A 20,328-nucleotide genomic window follows, 5' to 3' on the forward strand; every position below is an offset into this window, starting at 1 on the left:
TCTATGATTTGAACCATTCCTGTGACACTAGTCATAGATTACGATGATTCACGTCTGGTTTACTGTATTCCTTGGACCTCCGTATTGACGATGAAACACAGAAATTGCATCGGAATTAAATAGAAAAGCACAATGCCGACTTAAGTACAAGAAGGCTGACTCTTCTTTCTGACTAGGTTTGGAAGCATTCCTGTGACACTAGTTATAGATTCCGATGCTTCACTTCAGGTTTATTGTATACCTCTGACCTTCTTATTGTCGATGAAACAGAGATAATGCGTCGGAATTAAATAGAAAAGGCACAATGCCGACCTAAGTACAAGAAGACTGATTCTTCTTACTGAATATGTTTTGAACCATTCCTGTGACACTAGTTAAAGATTCCGATGCTTCACTTCAGGTTCACTGTATCCCTCTGACCATCTTATTGACGATGAAACGCAGAAACTCCATCGGAATTAAGTAGAAATGGCACAATGCCGACTTAAGTACAAGAAGACTGACTCTTCCTACTGTCTATGTTTTGAACCAGTCCTGTGACACTAGTTATAGATTCCGATGCTTCACTTCAGGTTTAATGTATCCCTCTGACCTTCTTATTGACGATGAAACACAGAAATTGCATCGGAATTAAATACAAAAGGCACAATGCCGACCTAAGTACAAGAAGACTGACACTTCTTACTGACTATGTTTGGAACCATTGCTGTGACACTAGTTATAGATTCCGATGCTTCACTTCAGGTTTACTGTATCCCTCTGACCTTCTAATTGACGATGAAACACAGAAATTACACCGGAATGAAATAGAAAAGGCACAATGCCGACTTAAGTACAGGAAGACTGATTCTTCTTATTGTATAAGTTTGAACCATTCCTGTGACACTAGTTATAGATTCCGATGCTTCACTTCATATTTACTGTATCCCTCTGACCATCTTATTGACGATGAAACACAGAAATTGCATCGGAATTAAATAGAAAGGGCACAATGCCGACTTAAGTACAAGAAACTGACTCTTCCTACTGTCTATGTTTTGAACCAGTCCTGTGACACTAGTTACAGATTCCGATGCTTCACTTCAGGTTTAATGTATCCCTCTGACCTTCTTATTGACGATGAAACACAGAAATTGCATCGGAACTAAATACAAAAGGCACAATGCCGACTCAAGTGCAAGAAGACTGACTCTTCTTACTGTCTATGCTTTGAACCATTCCTGTGACGCTAGTTACAGATTCCGATCCATCACTTCAGGTTTACTGCATCCCTCTGACCTTCTTATTGACGATGAAACACAGAAATTGCATCGGAATTAAATACAAAAGGAACAATGCCGACTTAAGTACAAGAAGACTGACTCTTCTTACTGACTATGTTTTGAACCATTCCTGTGACACTAGTAATAGATTCCGATGATTCACTTCAGGATTACTGTATCCCTTGGACCTTCTTATTGACGATGAAACACAGAAATTGCATCGGAATTAAATAGAAAACGCACAATGCCGACCTAAGTACAAGAAGACTGAGTCTTCCTACTGTCTATGTTTTAAACCATTCCTGTGACACTAGTTAGAGATTCCGATGATTCACTTCAGATTTACTGTATCCCTCTGACCTTCAAATCGACGATGAAACACAGTAATTGCATCGGAATTAAATTGAAAAGGGCACAATGCCGACTTAAGTACAAGAAGACTGACTATTCTTACTAACTATGTTTTGAAGCATTCCTGTGACACTAGTTATAGATTCCGATGCTTCACTTCAGGTTAACTTGTAACCCTCTGACCTTCTTATTGGCGATGAAACACAGAAATTCCATCGGAATTAAATACAAAATGCACAATGCCGCTTTAATTACAAGAAGACTGACTCTTCTTACTGTTTGTTTTGAACCATTCCTGTGGCACTAGTTATACATTCCGATGTTTCACTTCAGGTTTACTGTATCCCTCTGACCTTCTTATTGACGAAGAAACACAGAAATTGCATTGGAATTATATACAAATGGCACAATGCCACTTAAGTACAAGAAGACTAACTCTCCTTACTGTCAATGTTTTGAACCATTGCTGTGAAACTAGTTATAGATTCCGATGCTTCACTTTAGGTTTACTGTATCCCTCTGCACTTCTTATTGACGATGAAACACAGAAATTGCATCGGAATTAAATACAAAAATCAAAATGCCGACTTAAGCACAAGAAGACTGACTCAACTTACTGTCTATGATTTGAACCATTCCTGTGACACTAGTCATAGATTACGATGATTCACGTCTGGTTTACTGTATTCCTTGGACCTCCGTATTGACGATGAAACACAGAAATTGCATCGGAATTAAATAGAAAAGCACAATGCCGACTTAAGTACAAGAAGGCTGACTCTTCTTTCTGACTAGGTTTGGAAGCATTCCTGTGACACTAGTTATAGATTCCGATGCTTCACTTCAGGTTTATTGTATACCTCTGACCTTCTTATTGTCGATGAAACACAGATAATGCGTCGGAATTAAATAGAAAAGGCACAATGCCGACCAAAGTACAAGAAGACTGATTCTTCTTACTGAATATGTTTTGAACCATTCCTGTGACACTAGTTAAAGATTCCGATGCTTCACTTCAGGTTCACTGTATCCCTCTGACCATCTTATTGACGATGAAACGCAGAAACTCCATCGGAATTAAATAGAAATGGCACAATGCCGACTTAAGTACAAGAAGACTGACTCTTCCTACTGTCTATGTTTTGAACCAGTCCTGTGACACTAGTTATAGATTCCGATGCTTCACTTCAGGTTTAATGTATCCCTCTGACCTTCTTATTGACGATGAAACACAGAAATTGCATCGGAATTAAATACAAAAGGCACAATGCCGACCTAAGTACAAGAAGACTGACACTTCTTACTGACTATGTTTGGAACCATTGCTGTGACACTAGTTATAGATTCCGATGCTTCACTTCAGGTTTACTGTATCCCTCTGACCATCTAATTGACGATGAAACACAGAAATTACACCGGAATGAAATAGAAAAGGCACAATGCCGACTTAAGTACAGGAAGACTGATTCTTCTTATTGTATAAGTTTGAACCATTCCTGTGACACTAGTTATAGATTCCGATGCTTCACTTCATATTTACTGTATCCCTCTGACCATCTTATTGACGATGAAACACAGAAATTGCATCGGAATTAAATAGAAAGGGCACAATGCCGACTTAAGTACAAGAAACTGACTCTTCCTACTGTCTATGTTTTGAACCAGTCCTGTGACACTAGTTACAGATTCCGATGCTTCACTTCAGGTTTAATGTATCCCTCTGACCTTCTTATTGACGATGAAACACAGAAATTGCATCGGAACTAAATACAAAAGGCACAATGCCGACTCAAGTGCAAGAAGACTGACTCTTCTTACTGTCTATGCTTTGAACCATTCCTGTGACGCTAGTTACAGAGTCCGATCCATCACTTCAGGTTTACTGCATCCCTCTGACCTTCTTATTGACGATGAAACACAGAAATTGCATCGGAATTAAATACAAAAGGAACAATGCCGACTTAAGTACAAGAAGACTTACTCTTCTTACTGACTATGTTTTGAACCATTCCTGTGACACTAGTAATAGATTCCGATGATTCACTTCAGGATTACTGTATCCCTTGGACCTTCTTATTGACGATGAAACACAGAAATTGCATCGGATTTAAATAGAAAACGCACAATGCCGACCTAAGTACAAGAAGACTGAGTCTTCCTACTGTCTATGTTTTAAACCATTCCTGTGACACTAGTTAGAGATTCCGATGATTCACTTCAGATTTACTGTATCCCTCTGACCTTCTAATTGACGATGAAACACAGTAATTGCATCGGAATTAAATTGAAAAGGGCACAATGCCGACTTAAGTACAAGAAGACTGACTATTCTTACTAACTATGTTTTGAAGCATTCCTGTGACACTAGTTATAGATTCCGATGCTTCACTTCAGGTTTACTGTAACCCTCTGACCTTCTTATTGGCGATGAAACACAGAAATTCCATCGGAATTAAATACAAAATGCACAATGCCGACTTAAGTACAAGAAGACTGACCCTTCCTACTGTCTATGTTTTGAACCATTCCTGTGACACTAGTTATAGATTCCGATGGTTCACTTCAGGTTTACTGTATCCCTCTGCACTTCTTTTTGACGATGAAACACAGAAATTCCATCGGAATTAAATACAAAATGCACAATGCCGACTTAAGTACAAGAAGACTGACCCTTCTTACTGTCTATGATTTGAACCATTCCTGTGACACTAGTTATAGATTACGATGATTCACGTCTAATTTACTGTATTCCTTGGACCTCCGTATTGACGATGAAACACAGAAATTGCATCGGAATTAAATAAAAAAGCACAATGCCGACTTAAGTACAAGAAGACTGACACTTCTTTCTGACTATGTTTGGAAGCATTCCTGTGACACTAGTTATAGATTCCGATGCTTTACTTCAGGTTTATTGAATCCCTCTGACCTTCTTATTGTCGATGAAACACAGATAATGCGTCGGAATTAAATAGAAAAGGCACAATGCCGACTTAAGTACAAGAAGACTGATTCTACTTACTGAATATGTTTTGAACCATTCCTGTGACACTAGTTACAGATTCCGATGCTTCACTTCAGGTTCACTGTATCCCTCTGACCATCTTATTGACGATGAAAAGCAGAAATTGCATCGGAATTAAATAGAAATGGCACAATGCCGACTTAAGTACAAGAAGACTAACCATTCTTACAGTCTATGCTTTGAACTATTCCTGTGACACTAGTTATAGATTCCGATGCATCACTTCAGGTTTATTGTATCCCTCTGACCTTCTTATTGACGATGAAACACAGATATTGCATCGGAATTAAATAGCAAAGGCACAATGCCGACCTAAGTACAAGAAGACTGATTCTTCTCATTGAATATGTTTGAACCATTTCTGTGACGCTAGTTATAGATTCCGATGCTTCACTTTATATTTACTGTATCCCTCTGACCATCTTATTGACGATGAAACACAGAAATTGCATCGGAATCAAATAGAAAGGGCACAATGCCGACTTAAGTACAAGAAGACTGACTCTTCCTACTGTCTATGTTTTGAACCAGTCCTGTGAAACTAGTTATAGATTCCGATGCTTCACTTCAGGTTTATTGTATCCCTCTGACCTTCTTATTGACGATGAAACACAGAAATTGCATCGGAATTAAATAGAAAAGGCACAATGCCGACTTAAGTACAAGAAGACTGACTCTTCTTACTGTCTATGATTTGACCCGTTTCTGTGACGCTAGTTACAGAATCCGATGCTTCACTTCACGTTTACTGTATCCCTCTGACCATCTTATTGACGGTGAAACACAGAAATTGCATCGGAATTAAATAGAAACCCCACAATGCCGACTTAAGTACAAGAAGACTGACTCTTCCTACTGTCTATGTTTTGAACCATTCCTGTGGCACTAGTTATAGTTTCCGATGCTTCACTTCAGGTTTAATGTATCCCTCTGACCTTCTTATTGTCGATGAAACACAGAAATTGCATCGGAATTAAATACAAAATGCACAATGCCGACTTAAGTGCAAGAAGACTGACTCTTCTTACTGTCTATGCTTTGAACCAATCCTGTGACGCTAGTTACAGATTCCGATGCATCACTTCAGGTTTACTGCATCCCTCTGAGCTTCTTATTGACGATGAAACACAGAAATTGCATCGGAATTAAATACAAAAGGCACAATGCCGACTTAAGTACAAGAAGACTGACTCTTCTTACTGACTATGTTTTGAGCCATTCCTGTGACACTAGTTATAGATTCCGATGATTCACTTCAGGATTACTGTATCCCTTGGACCTTCTTATTGTCGATGAAACACAGAAATTGCATCGGAATTAAATACAAAAGGCACAATGGCGACTTAAGTACAAGAAGACTGACATTTCTTACTGACTATGTTTGGAACCATTGCTGTGACACTAGTTATAGATTCCGATGCTTCACTTCAGGTTTACTGTATCCCTCTGAACTTCTAATTGACGATGAAACACAGAAATTACATCGGAATTAAATAGAAAAGGCACAATGCCGACTTAAGTACAGGAAGACTGATTCTTCTTATTGAATAAGTTTGAACCATTCCTGTGACACTAGTTATAGATTTCGATGCTTCACTTCATATTTACTGTATCCCTCTGACCATCTTATTGACGATGAAACACAGAAATTGCATCGGAATTAAATAGAAAGGGCACAATGCCGACTTCAGTACAAGAAGACTGACTCTTCCTACTGTCCTTGTTTTGAACCAGTCCTGTGACACTAGTTATAGATTCCTATGCTTCACTTCAGGTTTAATGTATCCCTCTGACCTTCTTATTGACGATGAAACACAGAAATTGCATCGGAATTAAATAGAAAAGGCACAATGTCGACTCACGTGCAAGAAGACTGACTCTTCTTACTGTCTATGCTTTGAACCATTCCTGTGACGCTAGTAACAGATTCCGATCCATCACTTCAGGTTTACTGCATCCCTCTGACCTTCTTATTGACGATGAAACACAGAAATTGCATCGGAAGTAAATACAAAAGGAACAATGCCGACTTAAGTACAAGAAGACTGACTCTTCTTACTGACTATGTTTTGAACCATTCCTGTGACACTAGTAATAGATTCCGATGATTCACTTCAGGATTACTGTATACCTTGGACCTTCTTATTGACGATAAAACACAGAAATTGCATCGGAATTAAATAGAAAACGCACAATGCCGACCTAAGTACAAGAAGACTGAGTCTTCCTACTGTCTATGTTTTAAACCATTCCTGTGACACTAGTTAGAGATTCCGATGATTCACTTCAGATTTACTGTATCCCTTGGACCTTCTTATTGACGATGAAACACAGTAATTGCATCGGAATTAAATTGAAAAGGGCACAATGCCGACTTAAGTACAAGAAGACTGACTATTCTTACTAACTATGTTTTGAAGCATTCCTGTGACACTAGTTATAGATTCCGATGCTTCACTTCAGGTTTACTGTAACCTTCTGACCTTCTTATTGGCGATGAAACACAGAAATTCCATCGGAATTAAATACAAAATGCACAATGCCGACTTAAGTACAAGAACACTGACCCTTAATACTGTCTATGTTTTGAACCATTCCTGTGACACTAGTTATAGATTCCGATGCTTCACTTCAGGTTTACTGTATCCCTCTGCACTTCTTATTGACGATGAAACACAGAAATTGCATCGGAATTAAATACAAAAATCAAAATGCCGACTTAAGCACAAGAAGACTGACTCAACTTAGTGTCTATGATTTGAACCATTCCTGTGACACTAGTTATAGATTACGATGATTCACGTCTGGTTTACTGTATTCCTTGGACCTCCGTATTGACGATGAAACACAGAAATTGCATCGGAATTAAATAAAAAGGCAGAATGCCGACTTAAGTACAAGAAGACTGACTCTTCTTTCTGACTATGTTTGGAAGCATTCCTGTGACACTAGTTATAGATTCCGATGCATCACTTCAGGTTTATTGTATCCCTCTGACATTCTTATTGTCGATGAAACACAGATAATGCGTCGGAATTAAATAGAAAAGGCACAATGCCGACTTAAGTACAAGAAGACTGATTCTTCTTACTGAATATGTTTTGAACCATTCCTGTGACACTAGTTACAGATTCCGATGCTTCACTTCAGGCTCACTGTATCCCTCTGACCATCTTATTGACGATGAAACGCAGAAATTGCATCGGAATTAAATAGAAATGGCACAATGCCGACTTAAGTACAAGAAGACTAACCATTCTTACTGTCTATGCTTTGAACTATTCCTGTGACACTAGTTATAGATTCCGATGCTTCACTTTAGGTTAATTGTATCCCTCTGACCTTCTTATTGACGATGAAACACAGATATTGCATCGGAATTAAATAGAAAAGGCACAATGCCGACCTAAGTACAAGAAGACTGATTCTTCTCATTGAATATGTTTGAACCATTTCTGTGACGCTAGTTATAGATTCCGATGCTTCACTTCAGGTTTAATGTATCCCTCTGACCTTCTTATTGACGATGAAACACAGAAATTGCATCGGAATTAAATAGAAAAGGCACAATGCCGACTTAAGTACAAGAAGACTGACTCTTCTTACTGTCTATGATTCGACCCATTTCTGTGACGCTAGTTACAGAATCCGATGCTTCACTTCACGTTTACTGTATCCCTCTGACCATCTTATTGACGATGAAACACAGAAATTGCATCGGAATTAAATAGAAAAGGCACAATGCCGACTTAAGTACAAGAAGACTGACTCTTCCTACTGTCTATGTTTTGAACCATTCCTGTGACACTAGTTATAGTTTCCGATGCTTCACTTCAGGTTTAATGTATCCCCCTGACGTTCTTATTGACGATGAAACACAGAAATTGCATCGGAATTAAATACAAAATGCACAATGCCGACTTAAGTGCAAGAAGACTGACTCTCTCTTACTGTCTATGCTTTGAACCATTCCTGTGACGCTAGTTACAGATTCCGATGCATCGCTTCAGGTTTACTGCATCCCTCTGACCTTCTTATTGACGATGAAACACAGAAATTGCACCGGAATTAAATACAAAAGGCACAATGCCGACTTAAGTACAAGAAGACTGACTCTTCTTACTGACTATGTTTTGAACAATTCCTGTGACACTAGTTATAGATTCCGATGATTCACTTCAGGATTACTGTATCCCTTGGACATTCGTATTGACGATGAAACACAGAAATTGCATCGGAATTAAATACAAAAGGCACAATGCCGACTTAAGTACAAGAAGACTGACACTTCTTACTGACTATGTTTGGAACCATTGCTGTGACACTAGTTATAGATTCCGATGCTTCACTTCAGGTTTACTGTATCCCTCTGACCTTCTAATTGACGATGAAACACAGATATTACATCGGAATTAAATAGAAAAGGCGCAATGCCGACTTAAATACAAGCAGACTGACTCTTCTTTCTGACTATGTTTTGAACCATTCCTGTGACACTAGTTATAGGTTCCGATGCTTCACTTTAGGTTAACTGTATCCCTCTGACCTTCTTATTGACGATGAAACACAGAAATTGCATCGGAATTAAATAGAAAACGCACAATGCCGACCTAAGTACAAGAAGACTGAGTCTTCCTACTGTCTATGTTTTAAACCATTCCTGTGACACTAGTTACAGATTCCGATGATTCACTTCAGATTTACTGTATCCCTCTGACCTTCTAATTGACGATGCAACACAGTAATTGCATCGGAATTAAATTGAAAAGGGCACAATGCCGACTTAAGTACAAGAAGACTGACTCTTCTTACTGACTATGTTTTGAACCGTTCCTATGACACTAGTTATAGATTCCGATGCTTCACTCCAGGTTTACTGTATCCCTCTGCACTTCTTATTGACGATGAAACACAGAAATTGCATCGGAATTAAATACAAAAATCAAAATGCCGACTTAAGCACAAGAAGACTGACTCAACTTACTGTCTATGATTTGAACCATTCCTGTGACACTAGTTATAGATTACGATGATTCACGTCTGGTTTACTGTATTCCTTGGACCTCCGTATTGACGATGAAACACAGAAATTGCATCGGAATTAAGTAGAAAAGCACAATGCCGACTTAAGTACAAGAAGACTGACTCTTCTTTCTGACTATGTTTGGAAGCATTCCTGTGACACTAGTTATAGATTCCGATGCTTCACTTAAGGTTTGTTGTATCCCTCTGACCTTCTTATTGTCGATGAAACACAGATAATGCGTCGGAATTAAATAGAAAGGCACAATGCCGACTTAAGTACAAGAAGACTGATTCTTATTACTGAATATGTTTTGAACCATTCCTGTGACACTAGTTACAGATTCCGATGCTTCACTTCAGGTTCACTGTATCCCTCTGACCATCTTATTGACGATGAAACGCAGAAATTGCATCGGAATTAAATAGAAATGGCACAATGCCGACTTAAGTACAAGAAGACTAACCATTCTTACTGTCTATGCTTTGAACTATTCCTGTGACACTAGTTATAGATTCCGATGCTTCACTTCAGGTTAATTGTATCCCTCTGACCTTCTTATTGACGATGAAACACAGATATTGCATCGGAATTAAATAGAAAAGGCACAATGCCGATTTAAGTACTGTCTATGTTTTGAACCAGTCCTGTGACACTAGTTATAGATTCCGATGCTTCACTTCAGGTTTAATGTATCCCTCTGACCTTGTTATTGACGATGAAACACAGAAATGGCATCGGAATTAAATAGAAAAGGCACAATGCCGACTTAAGGACAAGAAGACTGACTCTTCTTACTGTCTATGATTTGACCCATTTCTGTGACGCTAGTTACAGAATCCGATGCTTCACTTCAGGATTACTGTATCCCTTGGACCTTCTTATTGACGATGAAACACAGAAATTGCATCGGAATTAAATACAAAAGGCACAATGCCGACTTAAGTACAAGAAGACTGACACTTCTTACTGACTATGTTTGGAACCATTGCTGTGACACTAGTTATAGATTCCGATGCTTCATTTCAGGTTTACTGTATCCCTCTGACCTTCTAATTGACGATGATACACAGAAATTACATCGGAATTAAATTGAAAAGGCGCAATGCCGACTTAGATACAAGCAGACAGACTCTTCTTTCTGACTATGTTTTGAACCATTCCTGTGACACTAGTTATAGATTCCGATGCTTCACTTCAGGTTAACTGTAACTCTTGGACCTACTTATTGACGATGAAACACAGAAATTGCATCGGAATTAAATACAAAATGCACAATGCCGCCTTAAGTACAAGAAGACTGACTCTTCTTACTGACTGTTTTGAACCATTCCTGTGGCACTAGTTATAGATTCCGATGTTCCACTTCAGGTTTACTGTATCCCTCTGACCTTCCTATTGACGATGAAACATAGAAATTGCCTTGGAATTATATACAAATGGCTGAATGCCACTTAAGTACAAGAAGACTAACTCTCCTTACTGTCAATGTTTTGAACCATTCCTGTGACACTAGTTATAGGTTCCGATGCATCACTTTAGGTTTACTGTATCCCTTGGACCTTCCAATTGACGATGAAACACAGATATTGCATCGGTATTAAATACAGAAGGCACAATGCCGACTTAAGTACAAGAAGACTAACCATTCTTACTGTCTATGCTTTGAACTATTCCTGTGACACTAGCTATAGATTCCGATGCTTCACTTCAGGTTTATTGTATCCCTCTGACCTTCTTATTGACGATGAAACACAGATATTGCATCAGAATTAAATAGAAAAGGCACAATGCCGACTTAAGTACTGGAAGACTGATTCTTCTTATTGAATATGTTTGAACCATTTTTGTGACGCTAGTTATAGATTCAGATGCTTCACTTCATATTTACTGTATGCCTCTGACCTTCTTATTGACGATGAAACACAGAAATTGCATCGGAATTAAATACAAAAGGCACAATGCCGACTCAAGTGCAAGAAGACTGACTCTTCTTACTGTCTATGTTTGAACCATTCCTGTGACGCTAGTTACAGATTCCGATGCATCACTTCAGGTTTACTGCATCCCTCTGACCTTCTTATTGACGATGAAACACAGAAATTGCATCGGAATTAAATACAAAAGGCACAATGCCGACTTAAGTACAAGAAGACTGACTCTTCTTACTGACTATGTTTTGAACCATTCCTGTGACTCTAGTTATAGATTCCGATAATTCACTTCAGGATTACTGTATCCCTTGGACCTTCTTATTGACGATGAAACACAGAAATTGCATCGGAATTAAATAGAAAACGCACAATGCCGACCTAAGTACAAGAAGACTGAGTCTTCCTACAGTCTATGTTTTAAACCATTCCTGTGACACTAGTTAGATATTCCCATGATTCACTTCAGATTTACTGTATCCCTCTGACCTTCTAATTGACGATGAAACACAGTAATTGCATCGGAATTAAATTGAAAAGGGCACAATGCCGACTTAAGTACAAGAAGACTGACTATTCTTACTAACTATGTTTTGAAGCTTTCCTGTGACAATAGTTATAGATTCCGATGCTTCACTTCAGAATTACTGCAACCCTCTGACCTTCTTATTGGCGATGAAACACAGAAATTCCATCGGAATAAAATACAAAATGCACAATGCCGCCTTAAGTACAAGAAGACTGACTCTTCTTACTGACTGTTTTGAACCATTCCTGTGGCACTAGTTATAGATTCCGATGTTTCACTTCAGGTTTACTGTATCCCTCTGACCTTCTTATTGACAATGAAACACAGAAATTGCATTAGAATTATATACAAATGGCACAATGCCACTTAAGTACCAGAAGACTAACTCTCCTTACTGTCAATGTTTTGAACCATTCCTGTGGCACTAGTTATAGATTCCGATGTTTCACTTCAGGTTTACTGTAGCCCTCTGACCTTCTTATTGACGATGAAACACAGAAATTGCATTAGAATTATATACAAATGGCACAATGCCACTTAAGTACCAGAAGACTAACTTTCCTTACTGTCAATGTTTTGAACCATTCCTGTGACACTAGTTATAGATTCCGATGTTTCACTTCAGGTTTACTGTATCCCTCTGACCTTCTTATTGACGATGAAACACAGAAATTGCATTAGAATTATATACAAATGGCACAATGCCACTTAAGTACCAGAAGACTAACTCTCCTTACTGTCAATGTTTTGAACCATTCCTGTGACACTAGTTATAGATTCCGATGCTTCCCTTCAGGTTTACTGTATCCCTCTGCACTTCTTATTGACGATGAAACACAGAAATTGCATCGGAATTAAATACAAACATCAAAATGCCGACTTAAGCACAAGAAGACTGACTCAACTTACTGTCTATGATTTGAACCATTCCTGTGACACTAGTTATAGATTACGATGATTCACGTCTGGTTTACTATATTCCTTGGACCTCCGTATTGACGATGAAACACAGAAATTGCATCGGAATTAAATAGAAAAGCACAATGCCGACTTAAGTACAAGAAGACTGACTCTTCTTTCTGACTATGTTTGGAAGCATTCCTGTGACACTAGTTATAGATTCCGATGCTTCACTTCAGGTTTATTGTATCCCTCTGACCTTCTTATTGACGATGAAACACAGATTATGCGTCGGAATTAAATAGAAAAGGCACAATGCCGACTTAAGTACAAGAAGACTGATTCTTCTTACTGAATATGTTTTGAACCATTCCTGTGACACTAGTTACAGATTCTGATGCTTCACTTCAGGTTTACTGTATCCCTCTGACCATCTTATTGACGATGAAACGCAGAAATTGCATCTTAATTAAATAGAAATGGCACAATGCCGACTTAAGTACAAGAAGGCTAACCATTCTTACTGTCTATGCTTTGAACTATTCCTGTGACACTAGTTATAGATTCCGATGCTTCACTTCAGGTTTACTGTAACTCTTGGACCTTCTTATTGACGATGAAACACAGAAATTGCATCGGAATTAAATACAAAACGCACAATGCCGCCTTAAGTACAAGATGACTGACTCTTCTTACTGACTGTTTTGAACCATTCCTGTGACACTAGTAATAGACTCTGATGTTTCACTTCATGTTTATTGTATCCCTCTGACCTTCTTATTGACGATGAAACACAGATTTTGCATCGGAATTAAATAGAAAAGGCACAATGCCGACTTAAGTACAGGAAGACTGATTCTTTTTATTGAATATGTTTGAACAATTTTTGTGACGCTAGTTATAGATTCCGATGCTTCACTTCATATTTACTGTATCCCTCTGACAATCTTATTGACGATGAAACACAGAAATTGCATCGGAATTAAATAGAAAGGGCACAATGCCGACTTAAGTACAAGAAGACTGACTCTTCCTTCTGTCTATGTTTTGAACCAGTCCTGTGACACTAGTTATAGATTCCGATGCTTCACTTCAGGTTTAATGTATCCCTCTGACCTTCTTATTGACGATGAAACACAGAAATTGCATCGGAATTAAATACAAAAGGCACAATGCGGACTCAAGTGCTCGAAGACTGACTCTTCTTACTGTCTATGCTTTGAACCATTCCTGTGACGCTAGTTACAGATTCCGATGCATCACTTCAGGTTTACTGCATCCCTCTGACCGTCTTATTGACGATGAAACACAGAAATTGCATCGGAATTAAATACAAAAGGCACAATGCCGACTTAAGTACAAGAAGACTGACTCTTCTTACTGACTATGTTTTGAACCATTCCTGTGACACTAGTTATAGATTCCGATGATTCACTTCAGGATTACTGTATCCCTTGGACCTTCTTATTGACGATGAAACACAGAAATTGCATCGGAATTAAATAGAAAACGCACAATGCCGACCTAAGTACAAGAAGACTGAGTCTTCCTACTGTCTATGTTTTAAACCATTCCTGTGACACTAGTTAGAGATTCCGATGATTCACTTCAGATTTACTGTATCCCTCTGACCTTCTAATTGGCGATGAAACACAGTAATTGCATCGGAATTAAATTGACAGGGCACAATGCCGACTTAAGTACAAGAAGACTGACTATTCTTACTAACTATGTTTTGAAGCATTCCTGTGACACTAGTTATAGATTCCGATGCTTCACTTCAGGTTTACTGTAACCCTCTGACCTTCTTATTGGCGATGAAACACAGAAATTCCATTGGAATTAAATACAAAATGCACAATGCCACCTTAAGTACAAGAAGACTGACTCTTCTTTCTGACTATGTTTGGAAGCATTCCTGTGACACTAGTTATAGATTCCGATGCTTCACTTCAGGTTTATTGTATCCCTCTGACCATCTTATTGACGATGAAACGCAGAAATTGCATCGGAATTAAATAGAAAAGCACAATGCCGACTTAAGTACAACAAGACTGATTCTTCTTACTGAATATGTTTTGAACCATTCCTGTGACACTAGTTACAGATTCTGATGCTTCACTTCAGGTTTACTGTATCCCTCTGACCATCTTATTGTCGATGAAACGCAGAAATTGCATCGGAATTAAATAGAAATGGCACAATGCCGACTTAAGTACAAGAGGACTAACCATTCTTACTGTCTATGCTTTGACCCATTTCTGTGACGCTAGTTACAGAATCCGATGCTTCACTTCACGTTTACTGTATCCCTCTGACCATCTTATTGACAATGAAACACAGAAATTGCATCGGAATTAAATAGACAATGCCGACTTAAGTACAAGAAGACTGACTCTTTCTACTGTCTATGACTTGTACCATTCCTGTGACACTACTTATAGTTTCCGATGCTTCACTTCAGGTTTAATGTATCCCTCTGACCTTCTTATTGACGATGAAACACAGAAATTGCATCGGAATTAAATACAAAAGGCACAATGCCGAATTAAGTGCAAGAAGATTGACTCTTCTTACTGTCTATGTTTTGAACCATTCCTGTGACGCTAGTTACAGATTCCGATGAATCACTTTAGGTTTACTGCATCCCTCTGACCTTCTTATTGACGATGAAACAAAGAAATTGCATCGGAATTAAATACAAAATGCACAATGCCGCCTTAAGTGCAAGAGGACTGACTCTTCTTACTAACTATGTTTTGAACCATTTCTGTGACACTAGTTATAGATTCCGATGCTTCACTTCAGGTTTACAGTATCCCTCTGACCTTCTTCATGACGATGAAACATAGATAGTGCATCGGAATTAAATTGAAAAGGCACAATGCCGACTTAAGTACAAGAAGACTGACTCTTCCTACTTTCTATGTTTTGAACCATTCCTGTGACACTAGTTATAGATTCCGATTCTTCACTTCTGGTTTACTGTATCCCTCTGACCTTCTTATTGACGATGAAACACAGATATTGCATCGGAATTAAATACAAAAGGCACAAAGCCGACGTAAGAACAAGAAGACTGACTCTTCCTACTGACTATATTTTAAACCATTCCAGTGACACTTCTTAGAAATTCCGATGCTTCACTTCAGGTTTACGGTATAACTCTGACCTTCTTATTGACGATGAAACACAGTAATTGCATCGGAAATAAATTGAAAAGGGCACAATGCCGACTTAAGATCCAGAAGACTGACTCTTCTTACTGTCTATGTTTTGAACCATTCCTGTGACACTAGTTATAGATTCCGATGCTTCACTTCAGGTTTACTGTATCTCATGGACCTTCTTATAGACGATGAAAGACAGAAATTGCATCGGAATTAAATACAAAAGGCACAATGCCGACTTAAGTACATGTAGACTGACTCTTCCTTCTGTCTATGTTTTGAACCATTCCTGTGGCACTAGTTATAGATTCCGATGCTTCACTTCAGGTTTACTGTATCCCTCTGACCTTCTTATTGACGATGAAACACAGAAATTGCATCGGAATTAAATAGAAAATGCACAATGCCGTCTTAAGTACAAGAAGAATGACTCTTCTAACTGTCTATGATTTGAACCATTCCTGTGACGCTAGTTATAGATTCCGATGCTTCACTTCATGTTTACTGTATCCCTCTGACCATCTTATTGACGATGAAACACAGAAATTGCATCGGAATTAAATAGAATAGGCACAATGCCGACTTAAGTACAAGAAGACTGACTCTTCCTACTGTCTATGTTTTGAACCAGTCCTGTGACACTAGTTATAGATTCCGATGATTCACTTCAGGATTACTGTATCCCTTGGACCTTCTTATTGACGATGAAACACAGAAATTGCATCGGAATTAAATAGAAAAGGCACAATGCCGACTTATGTACAAGAAGACTGACTCTTCCTATTGTCTATGTTTTGAACCAGTCCTGTGACACTAGTTATACATTCCGATGATTCACTTCAGGATTACTGTATCCCTTGGACCTTGTTATTGACGATGAAACACAGGAATTGCATCGGAATTAAATACAAAAGGCACAATGCCGACTTAAGTACATGTAGACTGACTCTTCCTACTGTCTATGTTTTGAAACATTCCTGTGACCACAACGCAATACAAAAACTGAAGTCAGATCCAACTACACGATTCCAGGCAAATGTGAAACGAACACTGAAAAACATTGAACACACACTCACAGACAAACAAAAATACTACTTAACACAGAAAGACCCACAAGCACCAACACTCCGCAGTCAACCGAAAGTACATAAAGACGGAATGCCAATGAGACCTGTTATCAACTTCAAGAAAGCCCCAACATACCGCATAGCCAAACACCTCCAAAAGTTAGTTACAAAACACTATAAAGTAGAAAACAACAGAACAGTGGTAAACACAAGAAACCTAATAAAAAATATACAGAACATACAGGTACCACACACAGCATCACTGATTTCATTCGATATAGAAAATATGTATACCTCCATCCCTATCACAGAAACAATAGAAATCATAGAACAAAATCTCTCATCCCACATCAACCTCACCACAGACGCAATAAAAGAAATAACAGATATGCTCAGACTGACAACTGAACAAAACTACTTTCAGTTTGAGGAAGAATATTATCTACAAACTGATGGACTGCCCATGGGATCCCCAATATCAGGAACACTAGCAAACATCTTCATCAGTCACCTTGAAAATCTGATATTTGATAAGATAACCACAAATGAAAGTTTCAAAATCGTATATTGGTACAGATACGTGGATGACATTATTTGTTTGGTAGACGAGCCAAGTGAAAAAATAGATGAACTCCATTCAGAAATAAACAAAGCTCATAAGAACGTAAAATTCACACTTGAAAAAGAAAAAGAAAATCAAATAAATTTTCTTGACATTACAATTAAAAAAGAAAAGGGAAAACATACATTTAACATCTTTAGAAAACCAACAGCCACGGACACAATAATACATTCCACATCCAACCACCCCCAAAGCCAGAAATTTGCAGCACTAAGGCACATGTTACATAGATTAAACAGAATCCCACCCAGTAAGAGAAACTATGAACAAGAAATGAACACGATCATACAAATAGCTAGGAACAACGGGTATGACACACATGTGGTACACAGGCTCAATCAAAAAATAAAAACACAAATAAAAAACAAACACAACATTTCCACAATACAAAAGAACTCACAAGCTGAAAACTTACAAACACACTCAACAAACACACACAATGACAACACCACACAGAAAAGAACCAGATGGTACACGATGACCTACACACATAAACTAACACACAGAGTTGCAAACATCCTAAAGAGACAGGGCTTCAAAATAGCATATAAGCCTGGGCAAACCCTTCAATCACACCTAAGCCAGCCAGCTACCAACAGGGACAAATTCCAACAATCAGGAATATATAAACTTGAATGTCAAAGTTGTGATGCAGTATACATAGGCATGACATGCAGGAATTTTGAAACAAGATACAAAGAACATATCAGATGTTGGAAGTATGAAACAAACCATTTCACATTTGCAGAGCATTTAAAACACTACAACCATCATCCTACAAACATGGAACAAGAAATGAAAATAATGAGAATAAGCAACCATGACAAACATCTTATACAAATGCAAGAGAACTTCCACATCCAGAAAGCCATAGCAGAAAACAAACATGTGATAAATGAACAAACACACATCAGCACAGGCTCCTTACTACATTTAATAAAGGAAATGATGACATAAAAAAAAGTATATAACACCAAAATACACACACCCACCCACACACACACACACACACACACACACACACACACACACACACCCTCCCAAAAAAAAAAAAAATTGCATAACACCAAAATACAGACAGACACACATACACAGCACATATATATATATATATATATATATATATATATATATATATATATATATATATATCACACCAAAACACACATATACAGGACATAAACAAAAATAAATAATTAAATACAATAATATAAAATAATATGACACCAAAAACACACACACACACACACACACACAAGCGCACACACAAATGCATACACGAACAGACCACTGATACTTCGATAGTTACACTCGTAAGTTTGGCAGTAAAATTCGATCTTTGGCAAAAACATTTGACAGTCGGCAACAGAAACCAAACCATTGCATTAAAAAAAGCGTTCAGTGCATAGTGCTGTGGAATGCAGAAAAAACAGCTAATTGGCGCTCATAGGAAGAAGAACAAGACCAAAAATGCAACAGGAGCGTAATATGTAAGAAACTGTCTACGCAACCTGTAAGTACAGTTCAAAACATTACTACTTAATAGGAAATACCAACCACCAGAACTGTTTATAACCTATAGGCACAGTGACAAAAAATGTAAATAAAATAGCTAAAATATGTAAATATTACAGGCCACTGATGATGCCTTGCAGAAAATAAAGGCGAAACGCGTATGGCACTAAAATTGAGTTTTATTCAGTTGCTGTCAGACGGTCCATAGGTGAAAATCATCAACATACCGTATCACAATGCCGTCTTAAGTACAAGAAGACTGACTCTTCTTACTGACTGTGTTTGGAACCATTGCTGTGACACTAGTTATAGTTTCCGACGCTTCACTTCAGGTTTACTGTATCTCTTGGACCTTGTTATTGACGATGAAACACAGATATTGCATCGGAATTAAATACAAAATGCACATTGCCGCCTTAAGTACAAGAAGTCTGAGTCTTCTTACTAACTATGTTTTGAACCATTCCTGTGACACTAGTTATAGATTCCGATGCTTCACTTCAGGTTTACTGTAACCCTCTGACCTTCTTATTGGCGATGAAACACAGAAATTGCATCGGAATTAAATACAAAATGCACAATGCCGCCTTAAGTACAAGCAGGCTGACCCTTCTTACTGACTGTTTTGAACCATTCCTGTGGCTCTAGTTATAGATTCCGATGTTTCACTTCAGGTTTACTGTATCCCTCTGACCTTCTTATTGACGATGAAACACAGAAATTACATTGGAATTATATACAAATGGCACAATGCCACTTAAGTACAAGAAGACTGACTCTCCTTACTGTCAATGTTTTGAACCATTCCTGTGACACTAGTTATAGATTCCGATGCATCACTTTAGGTTTACTGTATCCCTTGGACCTTCCTATTGACGATGAAACACAGAAATTGCATCGGTGTTAAATACTAAAGGCACAATGCCGACTTAA

The sequence above is a fragment of the Schistocerca americana genome, chromosome X (assembly GCF_021461395.2).
Source record: "Schistocerca americana isolate TAMUIC-IGC-003095 chromosome X, iqSchAmer2.1, whole genome shotgun sequence".
NCBI lineage: Eukaryota > Metazoa > Arthropoda > Insecta > Orthoptera > Acrididae > Schistocerca > Schistocerca americana.